Below are 10,975 nucleotides of genomic sequence, written 5' to 3'. Positions count from 1 at the left end.
TAAAAAGACACTATCTCATATCCTTCTTCTGTTTTCAGTCTTCTTGAATGAGTTGCACTGTAAGATGAATTAATACTTTCAGCATTAGTTGCTTTTATTGTTACGACTCTTTACCTGACACACAAATGAATCAGAATCACAGAATAGTTGGGGTTGAAAAAGACCTTTAAACAAATCCTCTGCCATGGGCATCTTTTAGTAGATCCAGGTGCTGAAAGGCCCATCCAACCTGATCTTGAACACATCTGAGGTGGGGCATCCTCAACTTCTCTGGGCAGCCTGTTGCAGGGTCTTACAACCCTCATCATAAAAAATACCTTCCATATGTCCAATCTAAAGCTACTCTCTTTCAGGTTAAAACCATTGCCCTTGTCCTGTCACTACAAGCCTTGGTAAAAGGTCTCTCAACATCTTTACTAGAAGCAAGCACCCTTTCTATACTGGAGGGCTGCAGTAAGGTCTCCCCAGAACCACCTCTTCTCCATGCTGAACAATCCCAAGTCTCTTAGCCTTTTGTCATAGGAGAGGTGCTCCAGCACTTTGCTCATTTTTGTGGTCCTCCTCTGGACTAGCTCTAACAGGTCCACGTCTTGTGCTGGGGCCCCAGAGCTGGACCCAGTACTCCAGGTCAGGTCTTACCACAGCAGAGTAAAGGGGGAGGATGCCCTCCCTCGGCTTGCTGGCCACCCTTCTTTCTATGCAGCCCAGGATATGAGCAGCTTTCTGGGTTGCAAGAACATATCACCAGCTCATGTCCAATTTTTCATCTGCCAGGTTCCCCAAGTCCTCTGCTCTCAAACCATTCAACCCCTGGTCCTTAGTGAGAGTGGGGAATGCCCTGACCCAGGTGCAGGACCTTGCACCCAGCCTTGTTGAACCTCATGAGGTATGCATGGGCCCACTCCTCAAGCCTGTCAAGGTCCATCTGGATGGCACCCCTTCCCTCTAGAGTATCAACTGTACTGGTGTCATCTGCACACTTGCTGAGAGTGCACTCAACCTCACTGTCTATTTCATTGATGAAGGTATTAAACTGTATTAGTCCCAGTATAGATCCTTGAGGGATACCACTCGTTACTTGTTTACACTCTTGACACCAAGCCATTGACTGTTACTCTGTGGACACTGCCATCCAGTCAGTTCCATCTCCGTCAAACAGTCCATCCATCAACCCCAAATCTCTCCAATTTAGAGGTAACAGTGATGTGGGGAACTGTACCAAAGGCCCCACAGAAGTCCAGGAAGATGAGATCTCTAGCTGTCCTTTTGTCCACTGATGCAGTTACTCTACCCTAGAAGGCCACTAGGTTAGTCAGGAGGAAATATATTTGAAGACAAACTCTTACAAATTGGATTCAAGAAATTTTGAAGGTTCCTCTCTTTTTGTGAAGAGGAAGGTTACTGTGTGTACCACAGACATTTAAAATTGTTTTTATTTAGACTGCCACAGAGTTGGACATGATCTAACCCAAATGCCTTAGAATATTAAATTATTATGATGGTCATCTTTCAGCTTTTAGGCATTATGCCAGGGAAACTAAAGGTGATTGAATTTACAAAAATATTACCAGGAACTATTTTCTTTCAAAAAGCCACAATCAGTGTCATACATAACATGACTGTGTAAAAATAAACCATTTGGAACAGCTAATATTAGTTCACTACACCCATTTTCATTATATTGGTTAAACTCGTATCAGCTTGTATTTAGCTATTCATGATTACAGTTTGTAGGATACAATTTTATGCCCTTGAAATGGAGCAGGGGATTATCAGGACAAAGCAATGACAGAAATCACAACTTAAAATTATATTCAAATCCCAGGAAAACTTCATTACTAAAATAAGAAGTACAAACAATATCAATACACAAAATGCACATTCAGCTATTTATCAGTATGTACCAGACTCCCTAAATATCTGTTTAACACACAAACACTTGCAGTTTGACAGCAGCTTGTGACAGACTCCAGCATGATTTGTCAGAGCGGAGAGGGCTTGGCAAGGCAATTCCTTTGATACTAACAAGGGGGCAGGACTTGTCTAGGCCCAAATGAGGAGAACAGAAAGCTGGAAAACAATGCAGGTCAAATCCAAGCAGAAAATGAAGAGGTCTAAAAAAGAATTTGAAGAAATTTGAAAAAATCCACTTGCATAGGATTCTCAAACTGGTAGTAAAAAGGTCTTTACATACATTAGAAGAAAGAAGGTAGTTACAAAACTGGTGAGGTTGAATAATGACAAGTCTAAAAGGCAAAAGAGTGACAGATGGCAAAGCTAGCACAGAGAAACTCAAGCTGTCTGCCCTAGATTGCAATTGGGGGTGCTGGGGATTCACAACTCCACATCTGCTTTATACTAGGGAGGAACTATGTCAACTTGAAGTAACTTCATAGGAAATACAAGCCTGAATTGGTAATACAGGGTACAAGCCTGTCACCTGGAAGTGGAGAAAATCACCTGAACCCAGTGACCTTCAGCCAGAACTGACAAGGGACCTTGGCTGTCAAACTGCAGAACTACTGTAGGTTGTTGTGTACAACCCACCCTTACACCTGGGAGCCAGCCCAGGGCAGGCCGGGCCAGCCTGGGGAGGTGGGCCGGGGAGACTGACCTCTCTTGCTTTACCACAAACAGACAGAGGGCATGGACAAGGGTAGCCTCGCCAGGAAGAACAAATCTTCTGTGAAGCGAAGCTGCCTGCCTGCCCGCTGGGCGAAGGCCTCAGTAAACACAGGGAGGAAGAGGATACATCCCAGCTTTCCCTCAGCTTCCACACCTGGCTGCACGGGCGCACACAGGCCTTTCTGCCAGGGCGAGCGGCGTTTCTAGCCCGTCCCTCTGACACCCGACAGCCTGCTACCCTCTGCCGCCCAGCCGGGCCACCCCTCACAAAGGACCTCCGTCGGGCTGCAGCCACCCCAGCGCTGCTTCGGGCTCTCGCCGCCCGGCGACTTTGCGCTGCCTGCACAACACAGCCACCCAGGCCTCCGTGCGAGGAAAAGGCACCGGCGCCGCAGCCGAGGCCTCGGAGGCGGCAGGCGGCTGCTACGGTAGCGGGTGGCCGGTGGGGGCCGCCTCCCCCCGCAGCCCGGCCCGCAGCAGGTGTGCGCCACAGGGAGGGGTGGGGGTGGGGTCCCGCCCGCGCGCATGCGCGCCGCCGCCGCTGCGGCCGGGACTCCTTGGGCTGCGCCTGCGCCCTCTGCTTTCCCCTCAGACAAGATGGCGGCGGGGAGATCAGTCCGGGGAGGAGAGTGAGGGGGCTGGCCGCGGAGCTGCGCCGGCGGGGAGAGGGTCCCGGTGCCGCGCCTGAGGGAAGCGGCCGCCGGGCGGGGGCTGGGCCCGCGCAGGAGCTGGGGAGGAGGCCAGGGCTGCCGCGGAGCCCGCCGCGGGGATGAGGAGCTGGGCAGACGGGGCAGGGACCGGCCCTCGCCGGTGAGGAGGGTGAGCAGTTGTCCCTGTATGCGCGCCCGCCGGCTGCCTATTCGCGCCGCCCCGGGGAGGAGGCGCAGCTCTAGGCTCGGCGGGTCCGCGCCGGTGGCGGCAGCGGCAAGAGGCGTCGAGAAGCCGCGGCGGCGCTGCCGGGCGCGGAGGGGAAGGCGGAGAGGTGAGTGCCCGTCGGCCCCTGCGCGGTTCACCGGGCCCGTCGCCTTCACCTTCTCGGGCAGCACCTGCTGGCGGCGGCCGCGGGCGGGGCTGAACCGCGTACCCGTCTGTGTCAGGCGTGTGTGCGCTTCTGCCTGAGGGCGCCCGGCCGCCTTGCAGCCCGGCCGCCTTGCAGCACTGCGGGGGCCGCCGCGCCGGGACGGGCCGCGCCCCGTGGGTGCTCCCCCCACGCGAGTGGAGCCTGATCTAGTGGGTGTTACTCAGAGGCAGTAGTGGCTTGCTTCTTTTTTTTTTTTTTTGGGGGGGGGGGGGGGGTTGGGGTTTTTTTTGTTTGCTTTTGGTTTGGTTTTTTTGGGGTAGTATAATGCGATTTGGTTTCATTTAGTCGTTTTGTTCTTCAGAATCTGCTTGGAAGTGTTCAGATGTTCGATAGCTGAAACACCACTGGAGCAGGAAGGCAATAGGGTCAAGGCCCAGCACTAGGTCTTAGGAAAAGCTCAGCAGCTGTCTTCTGTGGAAACATGTTTAAAGTTCTTGACCTGCAAAAATTTTCCTCTGACTCTTAGATGAGTCTTTAAGTTAAAAGACTCTGTATTATCAGGGCTTATTTCTTTTGTTAGTGTCCCCTCTGACCTGTTGCAATGAGGGGTGGATCTGTACAGGCGTCTGTGACTGCAGCCTCAGTTTCTGAAGTTGCTCTAGCCTCAGTGGCCATTCGTAGCTTCAGAAGTGATTGAATGTAAAGTAGTTCAGGTTTCTGTAAATTACAGCTTCATTGTGTAACTGCAAAACAATGGAGAAGTGAAGATATAAGTATACTATATAACTGACTTGTTGCCTCACACCTCCCCTCATAGTAACTACAAACAACATGATGGTAGTGACCTGTAAAACTAGGAAGACAAGCCTTTTGGTAAAGCTGTCATAGAAAGCTTTAAGTTTCTGAAAAATGAAATAAGGTTCTACAGAATCTATTTCATTTACTTGCTTCTACCAACCACTGATTGAAGAAGAGGAGATTTTTCTATGTACCAGTGGGGAAGCATAGATTTGAAAGCTTTGCTTCAGGAGTACTGCTAACATTTTGGTAAGTTATGGTTATGGCAAGAGTTAAGTAAGATCAGGTCACTAATTGAAATGCAGAGAAACTGAAACTTTTTCCTATTCAGGTGCTGTAATTTTATGTTTTTAAAATGGGTTTTAAAAAAATTGTGTGCCGAATGGGTTCATCCAATCTTAAGCACTCAAGAAATACTGGCCTTAAAGTGAATAGCGTGAGATAAGTGTTACCCCTCAGCTTCAACTTCCTTGATACGTTTTTTTTTTCCTTTAGTTATAGTGAAGACTATTCATAGAATAGTTCTGCCCAGTGAGAAAGACCTTGCAAGTACTTGCTGTCCTTGGATGCTTTAGCTTTCAAAACAAAAGAAAATTGTAAACCTCCAAAGTGTGGAAATCTAAATAGGTGATATAGTTGATCAGTATATTTTTATTCCTAAGCAATGCAGTCAGAAACACTGTTGAGCATAAGAATGTGGTTTACCATGTGTCTCACTTCCATGAAATTAAATCCATGCCTAACTATGTCAAGTTTTGATACCTAGGCACCTGTTGCACAAAATGCTCATCAAGTCACTAACATCACAACTACAGCTTCTTTAGAATGTACAGTGAATACCGTCAATGATGTGCTGTGTCGCTGTATGCAGAAAGTTTGTAAACCCCCGATGAATACCTGCATCTTGTATTTACAGTACCTTTTGTATGCTTTCAAGAAAAAATTGTGTGTATATATGTATTTTCAGTAAAGACTAATAGATTATTTCTAGAATCTTCTCATATGTAATGTTTAGAGTAAGGAAGTTATATCTGTCCATGATTGTGTTTAAAACTAAATAGCACAGTTAACAATAAACCTCTTTAACTCTGTAGTGATCAAGAAAAAAGATTTTGATTTAGCTAACTGTGTTTTGACTAGACTGAATGTTCTTTATTTGAGTAAAAGCAAAATAGTTTGGATTGGTTTATAGTAGTTAGCTTTTGTTTGCTTCAAGCAGCTCAGTAACAACAAACAGAATTATTCACACAGGTATATGCTTTTGGAAATATTTTATGGTAGCAAGATGTTCTGAAATATTGTGAGTGGCAAGTGAAAGCATAGTGGTGATTTAGGATAGTGTGCATCTTGTTTGCACCTTCAAACTATCCTGTAGAAATTGTTTCATAGCATTCTATAGTAGCAATCCATTAGAAGTGACCTTCTCTCACACCAACAGAAACTCAGTGAGAGACTTTTTTTTTTTTTTTTTTTTTGGTGCCATATGTATTCTCCTTTGAGTTGCCGCAGTTTAATTGGGAAAGTAGAAAGCAATGCATCTTTTTCTTTTCTTTGTATTGAGTTACTATGTTTTCACAGTATGATTTTTAGTAACTCATAGGACAGTGACAGAATAAGCAGTGATTTAATGGACTGAAATTATGTAGTTTACCAGCTTGCTGAATACAACATGCACTGCTAACTTTTCATGTTTTAGTAAGAGTATCAATATTGTGAGTGTTAAAAGAAAAAAAGTATCAAGATTGTATTACGAGCTTAGCTTTCAGTAATGTCTCTGTTATATGTTTAAAAATGCAGTATGACTGTACTAAATGAATGTATTTAGTATTCTCAGCTGGGAAGTAGTTGTAACTGATCTTTAAATGGATCTTCTAGTTGTTTGCTGTTCAAGTTCATACTACTTTCATCATCCATTTGTTACCAGTATTAGCAGAGCAAAACTGCTTTTACTGTAGTCTTAGCTTTGACTCCTCCAGATTCACATACCCAGCTTCTATTATTTTTTATATTTAGTAGCCTCACACTATTGGGATTTTGATCCTAATTAGCTTGAATTATAAGTATGACTTTGTTAAAACAGTGTTAAGATAACCTGTAATAGTGATTTCAACAGCAAGTTATGTTGTGCTGTTGTAGAGCTTGGATTATTGGGTGACTGCTATTCAGTTCTAGTTAAAAGTTTGCATCTTGTTGCAGTGGGTGCTGCTGGACAATAAAGCTACTAGGCAGCAAGCACTTGCACAAAATGTTGGGGATCTGTATTCAGCAGAGATGGTAGGTTTCACTGAAGGTTATGGAAGGTAGGTAGTTATCAAAAAGGTTAAAAAGAATAATACTTTTTTGGTTTTATTTCCACATGATACTGTAACAGTACCTCTGATATAGCTTGCTGGTCATGGTCACAAGGCTAGTATGTGCTCATTTGAATTGACTACCAAAGATTTGAGTTCCATGAGTATGTTAATATGTCTTTATTAGAGGATGATTGCTTCAATGTTAGTCATGACTAGTGGAAACAAATTTTAAACATACGAACACTTTTTGAGATCAGAGAGAATTAAATTTGCTATTACTTCCATGTGGATTTTCAGAAAGTGAGAAATAAAAGTCAGTAGACAAGAGTATCTTTAGAATTAGTAAATATAGTGGTATTAGAGTACAAGTAGTTGGATTTCTCTGTGGAAATCATAAACTAAGACTTTGAAGATCAGTAGCATTTTGAGGTGCCTTTCATAAGTAGTTATTATTCAGGGTGCATTTTAACCACAAATTGATAGAATATTACTCTTTAATGGAGGAAGAGATCTTACTCATGTAGACTTTATAGTTAAAAAATACTGCAGTATTAAGAGAGGCATCACTATACTATTTCACAAAAGCATAAATTCTTCTTATTTTGAAGAGATTAACTTCTGTAATAGAACTGTGGTGACACAGTAAGGCATCACTTTTCACTCGGGATTTTAATCTATGCATGAAAATTTTGTATTTTTCTAGAAATCAAATAAGAATCTTTCTTATTTCTACAGTTAATGGTAAGAGTGCTGGTTGCTTTAAATAGCTTCTAAAAGGTGCTGAGCTTCACAAGACTGAATTTGGCTGTTAGTAGATGGGCCTTTTTGTAGTAACTGGCATGTGGAAGGAACTGGAAGGAAACTAGGACTTCTCATTGTTGTGTGACAAGAGTGCAAAGAAATCATGAAAGCATAAATTGTGTGACTTGGCTCTCCCTTTATTAGTGGAAAAGGGTTCTCAGGATCACATGAGTGTTTCTCCTCTCAAACCCTTGCTATGGAGATTCCACTTTGCTGCTATTCTTCCATGTAAAGGACTTCAGCTAAGAATCTTTTTAGAACTAAGCAATAATATTTCTTATATAATAGTGTTAAAGATGCCAATTAAAAAAAAATATACAGAAATTTAGTTCTATTACTCAAACATGCCTGCTTTGTCTCATTCTGCTTTCACTTTAAGCTAATTGAGTCATATATTGAGTTTTATGACTTGGTTGTGCTTTGCTGCTTGGAGTAAGGTTTCCACTTCTTTTTACATGCTTTAAAATGAAATTCAGTTGATCAATGGGAAGTGTTTCCATCAAGCCTCCTCTGGCTTCTTTTATTACAGGCTCTACTGGAGTTTGTGTTTGGATTGCAAACTCCCTGTTTAGGTAGTGGGGTGACTTCTGACTCAGGCCTGTCAGCCTGACCTCAGTGCTGGGGAAGGTTATGGAGCAGATCATCCTGAGCACCATCTCTTGCCACATGCAGGACAACCTGGGGATCAGGCCCAACCGACAAGGGTTTATGAAAGGCAGGCCCAGCTTAACTAAGCTGATCTCCTTCTACGTCAACGTGAACTGCTTAGTGGATGAGGGAAAGGCTGTGGATGTTATCTGCCTAGACTTTAGTAAAACCTTTGACACTGTCTCCCACAGCATTCTCTTGCAGAAACTGGCCGCTCATCACCTGGATGGGTGCAGTGATTGCTGGGTAGAAAACTGGTTGGATGGCTGAGCCCAGATAGTGGTGGTGAATGGAGTTACATCCAGCTGGTGGCCGGTCAAAAGTGGTGTTCCCCAGGGCTCAGTATTGGGTTCAGTCCTGTTTAATATCTTTATTGATGGTCTGGACAAGGGCATCCAGTGCAGCCTCAGTGAGTGTGCAGATGACACCAAGTTGGGTGGGAGTGCTGACCTGCCTGAGGGCAGGAGGCTCTGCAGAGGGACCTGGGCAGGCTGGAGCGATGGGCCCAGGCCAGTTGTATGAGGTTCAGCAGGGCTCAGTGCCGGGTCCTGCCCGTGGGTCACACCAGCCCCACGCAGCGCTACAGGCTGGGGCAGAGCGGCTGGAAAGGGCCTGGTGGGAAAGGGCCTGGTGGTGCTGGGTGACGGCCGGCTGGGCAGGAGCCAGCAGTGTGCCCAGGGGGCCCAGGCGGCCAGCAGCACCCTGGCCTGTGTCCCCAGCAGTGTGGCCAGCAGGACCAGGGCAGTGACCGTCCCCCTGCACTGGGCACTGCTGAGGCCGCCCCTCGAACCCTGTGTTCAGGTCTGGGCCCCTCACTGCAAGGGGGACATTGAGGGGCTGGAGCGTGTCCAGAGACGGGCAGCGGGGCTGGGGAAGGGGCTGGGGCACAGGGCTGATGAGGAGCAGCTGAGGGAACTGGGGGTGTTTAGTCTGGAGAAAAGGAGGCTGAGGGGGGACCTTATCACTCTTTATACCTCCCTGTAAGGAGGTTGTAGTGAGGTGGGTTTCAGTCTCTTGTCCCAAGTAACAAGTGACGGGACAAAAGGAAATGTCTTCTACTTGCGCCAGGGAAGGTTTAGATTGGTTATTAGGAAAAACTTTTTTGCTGTAAGGATGGCCAAGCATTGGAACAGGCTACCCAGGGAAGTGGTTGAGTTGACATGCCTGGAAGTGTTTAAAAGGTGTCGTGGTTTAACCCTGGACAGCAACAGAGCCCCACACAGCCGCTTGCTCACTCCTTCTCACCCATTGGGATGGGGAGAAGAATCTGAAAGGAATGTAAAACTTGAGGGTTGAGATAAGAACAATTTAATGGGTAAAGCAAAAGCCACACACACAAGTAAACCAAGGAATTAATTCACTACTTCCCATGGGCAAGCAGGTGTTCGGCCATCCCCAGGAAAGCAGGGCTCCATTTTCTGAGTATGCTTCCCAAGTAACGTGTCACAGTTACTCGGGAAGACAAACGCTATAATGCCAAATGTCGCCCCCTCCCTTCTTCCCCCAGCCTATAGATTCAGTATGACGTACCATGGTATGGAATATCCCTTGGGGTAGTTCAGGTCAGCTGTCCCGGCTGTGTCCCCTCTCAGTGCACCCCCAGCACTCTGGCTGGCAGGGCTGAAAAGTCCTTGATTTAGTATAAACATCACCCAGCAACAACTAAAAACATCAGTGTCCTACCAACATTGCTCTCACATCAGAGCCAAAACACAGCACTGCATCAGCTACTAAGAAGAAAAGTAACTCTATCCCAGCTGAAACCAGAACAAAAGAGATGTAGATGTGGCACTTAGGGACATGGTTTGGTGTTGGACTTGGCAGTGCTAGGTTTACGGTTGGAGTCCATGATCTTAAAAGTCTTTTCCAACCTAAACTATTCTATGATTCTAATAATATTATTTGAATGCCTGAATGAGTATGTCAAAATAGGACTTATAGATGTCACTGTATGTGCCGAGGTGGATTCCTGATCCTTATTTTGGTTTATCTCCTCATAGGTTTTGTTTGGGGTTTGGGTTTGGTTTTGTAGGGTTTTTTTTGTTATACGGGAGTGCATTTCTTAACTGATTTTTGGCAATATGGAAGGGTAAGTATTAGTGTGAATAAAAATATGGTAGAGACTGTTTTTACATAAACTATAAATGAGGTTGAAATGTGGGGAAAATGAAAAGTACTGTAATATTTAATGTATCCTTATAGCTTTAGTAGGTATTACCCATCAGATCATCTTTCTAAAATATTTTTTTTTGGACAAATCCTGTGAAAATCTTTGGTACAGACTTTATATTCTGGAATAGGTAGCAGAACAGATCTGAATCTGTGTTGCTACTTATACTGTTGTCTTACAGAGTTCGTTACCCAGTGTGCAAAGAGCCAATTTCACACATAGAGGTGAGATTTATTGCATGTCAGTGCAGAGATGGGTGCTAGGTTGTAAATCCACAAAGCTTGCACGCCTCTTATCACACAGTAAAACATTTTGTACACTTTGAACAACTTCTTACAATTACCTTTAGCCACACTTACTTCTTACAGGTTATTATGAGCCTTGTCTCCATTTAAAGGTACAGCATTCTTTCTTTACACTGAACATGTTTTGTGGGGAGGGGATTTATTAGCAGGGGGCTTTCTTTGCTGGTTTGGATCTTTTAGTATGCTAATCAGGCAAGTTCACACACCATTCCAGTAATTTTCTGTTTGGTCTTATTAACCATTTGGTTCTCCTGGAGCTTACCTTGTTATGCCCCAGCTTGACTTTTATGGTGTCCATTCCTTCTCCCAAGGC

The 10,975-nt window shown here is 44.9% G+C and overlaps 1 protein-coding gene across 2 annotated transcripts in view; it reads left to right on the top strand.

Moving 5' to 3' along the window:
* The first annotated feature begins 3,217 nt into the window (after positions 1–3,217).
* Positions 3,218–10,975, top strand: part of APC (APC regulator of WNT signaling pathway) — a 102,842-nt gene continuing 95,084 nt past the window's right edge. For both annotated transcript variants that reach the window (XM_055790265.1, XM_055790264.1), the window contains exon 1: positions 3,218–3,607. The gene's annotated coding sequence lies outside the window, so the exon portion shown is untranslated. The remainder of the gene's footprint in view (positions 3,608–10,975) is intronic.

Source organism: Falco peregrinus, chromosome Z (assembly GCF_023634155.1).
Source record: "Falco peregrinus isolate bFalPer1 chromosome Z, bFalPer1.pri, whole genome shotgun sequence".
In the NCBI taxonomy this organism is placed as follows: domain Eukaryota; kingdom Metazoa; phylum Chordata; class Aves; order Falconiformes; family Falconidae; genus Falco; species Falco peregrinus.
This window is presented reverse-complemented; position numbering and strand designations above follow the sequence as displayed.